This window comes from Dendrobates tinctorius, unplaced genomic scaffold (genome assembly GCF_039654945.1).
Source record: "Dendrobates tinctorius isolate UK_male_01 unplaced genomic scaffold, ASM3965494v1 ptg000138l, whole genome shotgun sequence".
Taxonomy (NCBI): domain Eukaryota; kingdom Metazoa; phylum Chordata; class Amphibia; order Anura; family Dendrobatidae; genus Dendrobates; species Dendrobates tinctorius.
Genome location: NW_027361806.1, coordinates 16,284,827 through 16,298,703, shown reverse-complemented (window position 1 = coordinate 16,298,703; position 13,877 = coordinate 16,284,827). Strand labels below are relative to the sequence as shown.

Here is a 13,877-nt window from a genome sequence, read left to right as displayed (position 1 = left end):
ACAGAATAGCAGACAGAGCAGAGGACCTGAGAACAGCGCGCAGCCAGGCTGGGACACAGCTGACCCAGCCAGGAAGCACAACAATAATCAGGCACCTCCCCTAGGGGGAGGTCGTCTGATATAGCACATGACTACTACTGGTTCCGGGTCAGGACCTAGCCAGAAAGCACATGACCACTACTACTTCCGGGTCAGGTCCTCCATTACCATAGAGAGGACCGAGCTCTATACAGCACTGACAGGAGCGTGCAAACGTGACATGGAGGATGAGAGCTGCGCGTGCACACCCGACGGGGACCCCTGAGGGACCGCCGTACCGGAGGGAGTGATGTCAGGGCCGAAGCCCCGCCTCCTGGTGAGCGCGGCATAACATTCACATCGCTGTAATTAGCCAGTTTCCATCTTTTTTTGCAATTCACTGATGCTTTGCTGCTTTATCTATATAGCAGCATTCTCTATATAGATTCTGCTAGAGCCATGCAATATTATACAATGAGCCATCGTATAGGGGTGCCATCACGCTGCCCTCACCACTTGTCGCCTCATTTAAATGTTCTAATTTGGGATTATTGTAACCTTATCACTTGTGATTTTGTTTGTGTTTTTATTTGGGCACTGTGCTCTGTATACTGAATGGCATTATTATGTAGACATTATATAGCAGTACTATATGTGGGAACTTTATATTGTATCTTTACCATATGTCAGAGATTTGCATACATTTTTTTTAAATTAAATCAGCATTATAACACTCATGTGTACTATATGACATTTCTGTATAGACACAATATCCCAGGTATATGTGTATACTTTATGTGGACACCTTATGGCAGTACTGTGTGTGCATTGTACAATATTCATTCGTACTGTGTGCAGTGGCATAACTAGAGTCCGATGAGCTCCGATGCAAGATGTGGACTGGACCCCCCATCATATATACACTGCTCAAAAAAATAAAGGGAACACTTAAACAACAAAATGTAACTCCAAGTCAGTCACTGTTCTGTGAAATCAACACTGGTTGTGATTCAGTTTCTCGTGTTGTTGTGCCAATGGAATAAACAATAGGTAGAAATGATAGGAAGGTCACTAATATCCATGTGTCTGCTCAGTAAGAGTGTCTAGTGTCCCCTTTATTTTTTTGAGCAGTGTATATATATATATATATATATATATATATATATATATATACACACACACACACACACACACACACACTGTATATATATATATATATATACACGTATACATATACACACATACAGGTGGTGTATGGTACTGTTATATCACATATTTATGTAGGCACTGTATGGGGTAGTATATGGTTGTTGTACTATACTTTTGGTGCTGTCACTGTAGATTGTATGTCATTTCAGACTCTAACATAGTCTGCTGCATGCTGAGAGTTAGGGTATGTTTCCACGTGGCCTATTTGCTGCGGATTGGACGCTGCGTACAGCCGCAGCGTCCAATCTGCAGCGTCCAGATGTTACAGCATAGCGGAGGGGAGTTTATGAAATCCCATATCCACTATACGTACAAAGACGCAGGTGGCAAACCTGCGTATACGCACATGTGGCGCGTCTTTTATAGACCGCAGCATATCTATTTATCGTACGGAGACGCACAGTCTCAGCAAGATAAATAACACTCAATGACCACATGCGGAATCACTGCGTGTACAAAAGGGGGCAGCGCTTGGGGCGGGGCAGGTAACCGCTGCGTTCAAAGCGCTGACAATCCGGAACGCGGGAGACATACCCTTATAGTTCCACAATTGAAGAGCAGTAACCGTGCCTTCTGTCGGTGTAGGTGGCATACCCTCTTCTGCTATTTTAATCTCTTAATTCTATGTCTTTACTTTTCTTCAATACAAAGTGTCTGATCTTAAATTCCTTATGTAAACTACGTAATATTTCTGGCAGCGCAGAATTCAGCTGAAGTTTCCTTGTCTGTTAACACCTTCAGAAATTATTTAATTAGCTCCAAACCTACAGAAAAGTCTGAGCCTTGAATGTCTTCAGGACAACATGATAATTAGTTCTTCCAGAGCAGTGCTCCCAAAAAACATCTACCTGTCATCTTACGTGATCAGTTATATTAGCTGCATTCTGTTTATAGCGCACCCCCACCCAAAATCCAAAGAATCTGAGAGACTACTAAAAAAAAGTCTAATTTAGCATTCATTTGTTTAAGGTAAGTGCCCCTTAAAAGGGTCAGGTGTAGGGGGGCAATGAATGACTTTTATGATGGGGGAAGATGGAGAAACAAAAGCCAGGATCTCCCAGTATAAATGAGACCTGGTCTATGAATCAGCTTCTCTCCGCTTTGTATCATCTGTGTAGATTTACTAGACTCGCAGGCCTGATCTGAAACCTCCTAATGACGTCAATAGGGCAGAGAAATTAGAACGAAGCGAGACAGCTGCAGTGCACCCAGTCCGCTGAGGTTTTCTTCCTCTCTCACAGGGTGACATGCGAGACAGATACCATCAATCAAACCCACCCTGCAAAACTCCACAGCTCTTGTTCATCATTCTACAGCCTGAGCTTTAATTTACCTCTATGCGGCTCATGAACACAATTAAAATCTTGCATAACCCGATTTACGTCAAGGTTGTGTTCTTCACTCAGATCCCCGATGCTGCAGAGGAGTCGCTCTGTTAACAAAATGTTGCAGTCTATATTACTATGTTCCTAAAGTCAGGTTACCCAGACAGTGACTGCCAATGCGGGGGGGCTTGGGTTCTGTGTAAGGCTGAGTGCAGACGTACTTTTTGGCCCTGCGGATTTTTCCGCGCAGAATGGAAGAAATCCGCAGGTCAAATGACCTGCATTTTTCCTGCGGATTTCTTCTATTTTTCATGCGGTTTTTGTGTGGTTTTCCAATGCAGTTCTCCCCCTGCGGATTTGGTGACAGGGGAGATGGAAAACCGCACAAAAGTAGTAACATGCTGCTGATTTTGTACCGCGGGAAAACCGCGCGGAAAAATCCGCAGCGTCTGCACAGCGGTTTTTTTTACATTCATTTTAAGGCTACTGTACATCACAATGCAGAAATGCAACGTTTCTGCACGGTAAAATCCGCTGCGGAACCGCTGCAAATCTGCATCGTGTGCACACAGCCTTAGAGCTCAGATCCAATAAAGTGAAATCGCTTGCAGTACCACATACAGCCTGCACCCAGGTGTGATGCCATTTCCAGAACAAATCAGCCATGTTTTTCTAACTTTGGACAAGTTGTAGGTCCAGGATAGTCAGAAATTTTATGGATTTGATTTGGTGATTTGCACAGGTAGAATTTGTCATGGTTTTCACTATCTATCATGCGCTGGAGATCTATATGCTGCAGAACTCTTCCAGAAAGTTGATGTGATGTGTTGAGGATTGTAATCTTCACCATATCAATTTCTGCTGCAGAAAATGGATTTATTTATGGATTTTCCTCATTGATTTTTAATAATGTTTTCTGGTTTATGATACTGATAGACTGCTTTTAGGATAGGTTATGAATATCAGATTGTTGGGGGCCTACCCCACAATCAGCTCCAGAGGAGCCTGGGTGTAAACAGAGTATGGAGCCAAACAGAATAGCACCATACACTGTGTCATGGTCATTGTAAGGTACTGAAGCTCAGAACACATTCTCTTCCATAGGAGCTAAACCGTGGCACCAGAGGATGGCTACTCAGTGTATGGAGCAGTGCTGTTCTGACTTTGTACAATGTTTACAATTTGGAGAAGAAACCACTGATCGGTGAGTGTGTCTGGGGTCCCATCTGATTTTGATGACCTATGCTAAAGAAAGGTCAATAATATCAAAAGTCTGGAAAAAAGATTTCAATTGAATCCTAGTGTTGTGGATTATGCTGCAGATTTCCTGTGGGTCTACATAAAACCTGTAGGCGATGTAGTGCAGCGGTATCCACATTGTACAGTGATGAGGCAGTTACCCAGCAAAGTTCAAAGCAAAACATATAAGGGGCCAGGCCCTTTAACTCCACTTAGCCCTCTGTTGCCTCACACAGGTGGAACTCTGCAGAGCCTTCTGCTCTGCACACTTGCAAGACCAAACTGACACACCCAACCCTCTGCTGCAGGGTTTTATCAAGGAACCTGTGGCCTTAGGCCACATGGAAAACCTGGCCGGGAAGGCCTACCATCCTGTAGTCCTTTTCAAAAATTAAAGCCCAGAGCAGGTTTTCTTAAATCTGCCTTGGACAAATAGCTTGCCCAAGACCAACACTTTTATTTTGCATTGCAATCAGAGCTATGCCTGTGACTGCAATGCACTCCCACAGCCTCAATACGCCTCTGTGCACATCCTGGGGGGAGGACACATAGCGACCCTCGCATATGACACCGGTCACTGGATCACAGCGAGGATAGCATATAATATATAAATAAAGCAGTATACAGTGGGTACAGAAAGCATTCATACCATAAGGTTTTACCTGATCTCAATAAAGGGCAAAGCCTGGTGTGAAGTGCACATGGGGCATATAACCAGCTGCTTATTACACTCCTGGTATTTAAGATGTGCATTTTATGAAATCTCATCCACAGGCTGTGTAAATTGAGTGGCCCTGTGGAATTAAAATCTGCAAGATGTAAATGTTGGTTGAAGATTACACTGCAGATTTCGCCCATTCTGCAGTGGTTTTGCAGCTGATGAAAATCTACAGGAGTTACATCCTGTGTGTACATACCCTAAAACAGGGTGATGCAGAGTTTTACTAAGGCCAGGTTCATACTGAGTTAATGCAGTCCGTTCAACGCATAGTGTTGACGGACTGCGTTAACGCTACTGCATAACGCGATCGCGTTATGCTATACGGCTAGCGCAGATGCTTCATTTGCCCTAGCAGTGACGGACCCTCGGACGCTGCAGACCGTGTTTCAGGGTCCGTCACAGAACGATGGCACATCGCTACTGCATGCCGCTTATGACATGCGTTAGCAATGCACTCGTTAATCGCAGCGTTAACGGATGCGTTACATCGCGTTATGCCGCGGTGTAACACAATCCGTTAAACGGACTGCCTAAACGCAGTATGAACCCAGCCTAATACTCCATAGCACTATAGACAGGAGATAAAAAAAGAAATGAAGACTTTCCCTAATGTGATATAGAGCAAGTTCAGGAGCCCTTGAGTCAGATCAGGATTTCTACTGAAAGAATGGTAAATCCATTGTAACTCCATTCAGTTATGTATCTTGGTTTTAGCATCCTCTTACGTGTTGCTAATAGAAATAAACAGATGTCATATTATTGTGGCCTGCAGGGACCCCCATCACTGTAAGCTATTGTTATCAGTGAGAGGACCACCATTGTGGGCTTCCTCAGAGGAGCTTTTAAGGAGTTGAGCAAGGGCTTTCTCTGAGCCGACGCCAGCCATTTGTTTGCTTGATTTCACCAAACAGACGTCACATTCACACAATGTACACAGCGAGTAGGCACACAATACACAGAGGAATCCCTAAACGCCTCTTTCAGAAGCGCTCTCGGGCGCCGAGGGAGGGGACAGGTGACATTAGCTACTCTTGGGATTTTTCCATTATTGACAGCAAAGAACAAACCTGGGAACCCTTAGACTTTCTCTCTGAGATTCTGGGGTTCTTGTAATACATTATAGAATTCTGATCAATAATGCACAATCTTTACTCTTCAATATCTTAGGTTAAAATAAAGGAACATTATAACAGTACTATTCCTACAATCCAACATCCAAAACTCCAGACATTTCCTTCTGAAGGTAAATGCAAAGAAAGAGGGTGGAAGAGTCGTTCATTCTGTATTATTGTCAGGAAGAGATGTAGGAGGAGTAAAAGAGGTAAATGCCTCCGAGGTGTCCACCTGAGCTTTCAGAATGCAGTGAGACACTGCATGATGCTATTACTGTTAGCACTGATGAAGGAGTTACAACAACTCCGAAATGCGTTGTCAATAAAATTCCCTTCTTTCTAATCTCCTGGTCACCCGGATTCCTCTAGACTCGGCAGTGCCCACAAACACCGCCTTTTGCTTCAAGTTACAGTTAACACGGCCCTGTTCTTTGGAAGCTATATGGTTCTGTTTTATGGAAAACTGTACACATAACATTTATACTTTGGACACTGTACGATTCTTTTACTTGTACTCCGTATGGATTGTTAATTTGGACAGTGGATGACCCTGTAATATGGACGTTATGTTCCACACCTCTTAAAACACTGACTAATGCGCTTTTTTGGGCACTTGTGTGGTACTGTCACCTGGACACTGCATGGAGTTACTATGTGGGCACTGTATGGTGCTTTCTTTTGCAGTCTGTATGGCATTGTTATTTGCACACCGTATAACAATATCGCATGAAAACTGTAAGGAGTTATTGTGCATTCGTAGGGTCATTTAATATGAACAGTGTATGATACTGTTATTTGGACATAATATTGAGCTGTAATTTGGGCACTATATTAATGTGTTACTGCTTTTGAAAAATGTATGATATTAATTTACTATTTATTAATTATTATATACACCTTATGTTTGACTCGTAGCCTTTTTTAGCTGCTATAATTTCTCCATGGCATGACACAGACCTTGATCCAACCAGGCTTATTTCAGATTTTCTCCGGCCATTTCTATGATTGTTTAATCAGCTTTACATACAAGCAGAGCAATGCACAGGAACTATATCAGCAGCAGTGGAAGTATTTTCTTCATATTATTTCATTTTCATTATTACAAATGTATTTCAATGCATGCCTATTTAATGACAAGCGCCCCAATGATTGTCTATGTGCAGCCTTAACAGACCATATGTTTATTCACTCTAGGGGCATAGGATTGTAGTAGAGGGGCATCCTCTTGTTAGCAACCCTTTTAGAAGGAATACTGCAAAAACACTACAAAACTGGCCCTTTTTCTGGAGGCGCTGTCCAGTCCGTGCATAACACAGAATGACCATTTCTTTGACGCATTGGACATATTGCAGTTTCTCCACTGGATCCAACGAACCCCAGTCTGACACCTATGAAACCTCATACTTGGTGAACACTCTGCACCGTTTTCTCTGGGGAATGAGCAGCAGCGTCATTGGGATTTCATGTTTAAATGTCACCTGTAAGAGGACACTTGCCTTTCACTGATGATGTGTAAGTATAAGAGTCACCTTTGTTGGCCTGGTCGTCATGGTGAAGTGCATTGTACATCCAGTATGTAGCTTTTATGTAGTGAACGTGACCACACGCATCGTTCTGGTACAATAAATGTTATGAAATGCGTCAACAATCAAAAGAACGAAAGTCTTTATAGTCTTACCTCGTTTAGTGTATACAATAACTGGCCACAAAGACTGACTCCATGTACTTAATTAGTTTAATGGGAAGCTCTGCACATTGGTGTCGCTGGCTCCAAAATATTTGCCTGTCTATTGATGCTCCTGTCAACCCAGTACCAGCGTTCAACCTGGAGTAGCCTTTTTCTGAAATGAGGCAGTATGCTATGGAATTCTCTAAATGGGATACAGTCAGTAGTGGGGACTGCAGGGATCTGTACTGGGAGCAGTGGGGACCACAAGGATCTATACTAGGACCGATTCTTTTTAACCTCTTTATTACTTAGTGGATGGGATTGAAAGTAAAGTGTCAGTCTTTGCTGACAACACCAACTATGTAGGATATTAAAATTTGACCTTGATACTACAATATTACAAAATGATCTGGGTAAGATGACTGATGAGCAAACACTTGGCAAATAAGGTTTAATGTAGATAAATGTAGAGTAATGCATCTAGGATGGAGTAATCCTATTGCTGCACATACATTAAATGGGAGTATACTCGGGACTACAGAACAGGAGATGGACTTGGGTATTCTGGTTAGGCCTGTTTCACACTTCCTTTTTTGACCATCAGTCAAAATCCGCCGTTTTTGCAAAAAAACGGATCCGCCATTTTTTTTTTGGTGGATCCATTTTTTTCCCCATTGACTTGCATTACCGGCGGATCTTGACGGATGGCCATCCGTTGGATCCGTTTTTTTGCGGATCCATCAATTTTTTTTGCGTCCGCCGAGATGCCTGGACGGACCATGTAACGTTTTTTTTACTGCAGGATCCGCATTTTTATACAGCGCATGCCTGGAGGAATGAAATCAGGAGGAAATTTAACCCTGAAATCATTTCTGGCGGACAGAGAAAAAATTCTCTCTCTCTCCTTCCCGGGCAGCGGCGGTTCCTTTAAAATTCTTCATTCGGCGGATCCGTCAAGAAACGGATGCGGTGCCTTCAGTTCACATCAGTTAGGAACGGATCCGCTTTACGCCTTTTTGGCGGATTTTAACTGAAACAAAAAACTGAAGTATGAAACAGGCCTTACAAGTAAGCTGAGCAGTAGTACTCAATGTCAAGCAGCAGCTGCAAAAGCAGCAAACAAGATTTTAGGATGTCTAAAAAGCAAGATAAAATCCTGAGATCCCAACGTATTGTTAACTCTTTATAAATCACTGGTGAGGCCACATCTAGAGTATGGGATCCAGTTTTGAGCTCCACATTTTAAAAAGGATATTCAGAAGTAAGAGTCAGTTTGAAGGCGGGCAACTAGATTATAACAAGGGATGCAAGGCCTCGCATAGGATGAGAGGTTGGAAAAGTTGGGCTTGCTTAGCTTAGAAAAAATATGCCTCAGAGGGGATCTCATTTACATGTATAAATATATGTATGGTCAGTACAGAGGACGGCGCATAACTTATTCCTTCCAAGGACCATACTGAGAACCAGGCGGCACTCATTACGGGTAGAAGAAAGGCGATTCTGGAAGCTAAATAGAGCACAAGATGCATCGAGCCTCATGAGTCCCAATGGTTGTTCCAAAATAATTGGCCCATTGGCCTCTGTGGTGGATGGAGTTTTGGAACCATGTAAGATAGTATTTAAGGTTGAAGGAAGACTTTAAGTCCATCTAGTTCAACCCATAGCCCAACATGTTTATCCAGAGGAAGGCAAACAAAAAACCATGCAGAAAACACTAAGCTCCACATTGGGGAAAAAAATTTCTTCCCGACTCTACATACGTAAATCAGACTAGCTCCCTGGATCAACGCCCTATCAAGGAATCTAGTATATATACCCTGTAATATTATACTTTTCAAAAAAGGCATCCAGTCCCTTCTTGACTTTTAGTAGGGAATCACTCATTACAGCATCATACTTCACAGAGTTCCATAGTCTCACTGCTCTTACAGTAAAGAATCTGCATATGTGATTATGCTTAAACCTTCTTTCCTCCAGACGTAGAGGATGCCCCCTTGTCCCCGTCTCAGGTCTAAGAGTAAAAAGATCATTAGAAAGGTCTTTGTATTGTCCCCTCATATATTTATACATTGTAATAAGATCACCCCTAAGCCTTCGTTTTTCCAAACGAAATAACCCCAAGTGTATTAACCTGTCTTGGTATTTCAGACCCCCTAGTTCCCTAATAACATTGGTCGCTCTTCTCTGCACCCGCTCCAGTTCAACTATGTCTTTCTTATATACCGGAGACCAGAACTGGACACAGTATTCTAACTGTGGTCGCACTAGTGACTTGTATAGAGGTAAAATTATTTTCTCCTCATGAGCATCTGTGCCTCTTTTAATTAATCCCATTATTTTATTTTCCTTTGCAGCAGCTGCCTGACACTGACCACTAAATGTGAGTTTGTCCTCCACCCATACATCCAGGTCTTTTTCAGGGACAGTTTTGCCCAGTGTTTAACAATGAAGCACTTAATTATACATCTTATTTCTTCTGCTCAAGTGCATGACCTTACATTTATCCCCAATAAAGCTCATTTGCCATTTATCAGCCCAAGCTTCTAGTTTACATAAATCCTCCTGTAATATAAAATTGTCCTCCTCTGTATTGTCCTCTCCTCTGTGGCCAGACAAAGCATTTGGCATCACATTAAGACGAGTTTTACACATCCATGAAACTTACAGTATTTTTGGATCAGGATACCTGTCACATCTCTAGGTCTTTTGACTTTTACTATCTACTTCGTATTATATGAGGCAGTGAAATGAGCCTTAAAGCCCATTTACTTGGGCCAATTAGCAAATGAGCATCCCTAAGAATGCTCATTCCTGATCATCAGCCCATGTAAAGGCTCGTTCAAACATCCAATTTTTCACCCATGTGAAAAAAATGGACCATTTTTCGTCATCGTTTTGAGTCCTATTTTAATCTGCGTTTGGTAAGTCTGTTTATTTTACCATCAGTGTTTCATTAGTAATTTTCTTGTATGGAAAAGAAATTTGCAAAGCGTCTCCTACCCATTGCAATGTAAAAAAACGGACAACACACAGGTTACCCAAATTCACGCGGCAGCTGGCTCCATGGGAACAGCACCATAGACCGTAAATTTTTCTATCCATGCAGGAGCCCCCTGCTATTTACAGGCTCCAGTGTGGTCCTTAAATTAGAAAATAGCAAACAGGAGAACTGAGACACCAGCCAATGACCTGCAACACGTTTATAATAATATCCCTTTATTCAGAGGTTTTGCAACATTAAGGAAGATTGTGGTGCTAGCTCAAAAGTATAACATGGCAGTCAATGATAGAAACAGAAAGAGCAGCACTCACCAATCCTGTACAGTCCTTTATTTATGAATTTGTCAGGAATTCCATAGGGTACGCAGCAGAGTGCAGGAGAGATTGTGGACTGTGGCCGTTTCGCGCCCGTCTGGCACTTCTATGGGTCCACGTCCTGTAAAAGGATGTAACGGCCATAGTCTACAATCTCTCGTGCACACTGCATTCTGCTTCGTACCCTATGGATTTCCTGGCAAACTCCTAAATAAAGGACTGTCCATTTTAAAGGATTGAGGAGTGTTGCTCTGTTTCTATCAGTGACTTAAATTAGAAAATTTGTTCCCAAAGGTAGACTGTCAGGCACTCAAACTCAAGAAAATACAATGTGAAAAAAACAATGATTTTTTTCGATCCACATAAAGTTTAAAGTAAACAAAGAATGAAAAGCAAGACATCCTGGCCAAAAAACGAACTCTGTTCCTGCTCGTTTCGAACCAGTATGAGTGAACGGTTCTTAGTCATGGTATGGACTGAATAAAGTATCACTGTTTTTTTCCTATATGTTTTCTGGAGTTTGAGTGCCGGAACATCTACCTCTGGTCTTTCAAGCTGAGAACAAATTCTGGGCTTATCCAATAGGAGTCTTTTCTCGGAGCACCGCTGTGGATCTATCAGTCCGTCTTGGAGCTGCAAGTGAGGTGAGCGGAATGTGCATATCCATTTTTGGGTGATTCCGTCTATCAGACCAGACTAGAGCATGGTGCGTTTTTTTTTTTTTTATATGAATCTGAGGTCTATGGGAAAACTAAGCCATGTGCACTAGCACATAATATTTTGGTCCTGAATCCATCATTGCCTTTGTGCCTGTTTTTTGTCTAGTTTTGTATTTTGTGCCTTTTTTGTTTGCACCCGATACATTATTCTATTTGCACCTTTTTTTTTAAAGTCTTTTTTTTTTTTTTTAAGTGCTCGCCTGTATTTCAAGTACCCTAAAGTTTTAGCTCACTTTTTGTGATCTTTGATGAAAAATTCATGAATTACGTTTGCCATTATGATGAATTTGGTACCAATAAACAGTAACTAATAACACAAAACAAAAAAGGAAAGTGCCTTATAAAAATGTGTTTTTAACACGTATGTGAAAAATGACCATCTCAATGAGGCCTAAGGCCAGGTTCAGATTGCGTTAGGGCAGTCCGTTCAACGTATGAATTAAACGGACTGCGCTAGCGCAACTGCCTTTCTTGGATCGCGTTATGCGATCGCGCTAGCGCAGATGGAGAATCTGCGCTAGCAGTGACGGACGTTGCAGACCGCGTCCGAGGTTCCATCACAGAATGACGGCACATCACTAACGCATGCCGATTATGACATGCGTTAGCGATGCGCTTGTCTATAGCAGTCAATGGGTGCGTTAACGCATCCGTTACATAGCGTTAATGCCGCTATGTAACGGATGCGTTAAACACAGCACTCGAACACAGTCTGAACCCAGCCTAAAGGCCCCATTACACACAGCGAGATCGCTAGCGATATCACTGATTTTCTGACGCCACAGTGATCTCACCAGCGACATCACTGTGTGTGACGGGCATCAGCGACCGCCCCCCCCGCCGGGTATCGCTGATCGTCCTGGGATGTTTTTTGATCGCTGGTCTCCCGCTGGCCAGCTCACATTGCTGCGTGTGGCAGCGGGAGCCAGCGACACTGCACGCTGGTATCCAACGTAAACATCAGGTTTCTAAGAGCCGCGCGGCTCTTAGAAACCCAATGTTTACGTTGAATACCAGCGTGCAGCGTTGTTCCTGATCGCTGGTGAGTCTGTCTATGTGACAGGTCATCAGCGATCACCTAACCATGTCCCAGCGATCCCATCCACGTCGGATCATTGGTGGGATCGCTGGGACATTGATACGTGTAACGGGGCCTTAACTTCAGTACAATACATCTCGAATCACAGCTTTCCGGCAGATATACAGTCCCAATATTTATCTTCGATGGAAGGTTGTGCTAATGTCAAATTGGATTCCTAATTATTCAGTGGCATATGGTCCAATTACTGTACATCCCAAGTACAACGTTTCTTTGGTATGTACCTCTGTATAGGAAGTTACACCAAAACTCTTCACCACTGTTGTGTGAATAGAAACCGATGAATATGGTTATCATATATGGCATGAGCTTTGCCGGGTATTCGTGCTAAATACATGGCTGACACATTGGAAAAAGACTTATGCATAAGACTTTTTTTTTTTTTTTTTTTAAATCTTCATTCCGATTTTATACATTTATCTAATATGTCGAACTTTCAATTGAATTTTGAGAAGTAACATCTTTCTCTAGTGTTTGATGTCATTTAAAAAAATATTGCTGTTATGGTCATTTTTCTACCTTTTAATCCATTTCATTTTGCAAATGGGTTAAAAACAAAACATTCATGTTGTCTCTGAAATCGTAAAGGCTCTTATTATAAACTTATTATTTAAACTGTGTGGTGAACAATTAATTTTTTTCACCAATATATAACACTTTGTGTGTTTCAGTTCCTTGCCATTTTCAAGCTCTCTGCTTGCTGTGAGTAAATAGGAATTTGTCGTTCATATATTCAAGGGTGAAATCTTGCCCTGATGATGACACACCTGGATCGCTTGTTATAAAAATAAAGGCTTATTTATATTTCTGTATTCCGAACACATTAATTAAAAAACTGGAGCTAATGCATTCAAGTAGTTTTATTCACATTTGTCATGTTTTTATATGCACTCTTTTTTTTATGGATCTGTATAGGTGTCATTATATATATATACAATATATATTATTACAGGGATTGTTTTTCAAAAAGGATCCTCCCTTTCTGCATCATTCACATGTGTGTATTTTAGGTAGATGTTAGTAAATCGTACACAGAATTCTACAATCTAACATGTATGGCAATCATCCGACTAACCCCCAATGGGAGCAAGGTTGCATTTTAAGGTCTCGTTCAGTTTGTTCATTTTTCACGCATATTCCTATTACATGGGCCTATTCACATGTCTGTTTTTTTATAATGGGTGTATGTGCTTCTCCATGCACAGTCAGTGGCCCACACAGACAGCACACGTCCATATAATGCGCCCTTCTAATAATCCCTTAAGACTAATTCAGACGTTTTCATGTTTGTGTTTTATCCTGGGGTCTAAGGCAATATCTCCAACTAGACCCCTCAAGCGTCGTTAATAGTATTGGTCTTCTTATGTTGTCCTATGGGACCCTTCTAGCACCTGCAAGTTGAGGGACTATGATGATGTAACCTCTCATACCCATTATAGTTAGGCCTTTGG

The 13,877-nt window shown here is 42.0% G+C and overlaps 1 protein-coding gene and 1 long non-coding RNA gene across 5 annotated transcripts in view; one reads left to right on the top strand and one right to left on the bottom strand.

The window, feature by feature from the left end:
• PDE4B (phosphodiesterase 4B) overlaps positions 1-13,877 on the bottom strand; it is a 577,622-nt gene that overhangs the window by 221,248 nt on the left and 342,497 nt on the right. The window lies entirely within an intron of this gene.
• LOC141048759 (uncharacterized) overlaps positions 184-13,877 on the top strand; it is a 75,838-nt gene continuing 62,144 nt past the window's right edge. The window contains exon 1 of the long non-coding RNA XR_012220134.1: positions 184-355. This is a non-coding gene — a long non-coding RNA (uncharacterized lncRNA). The remainder of the gene's footprint in view (positions 356-13,877) is intronic.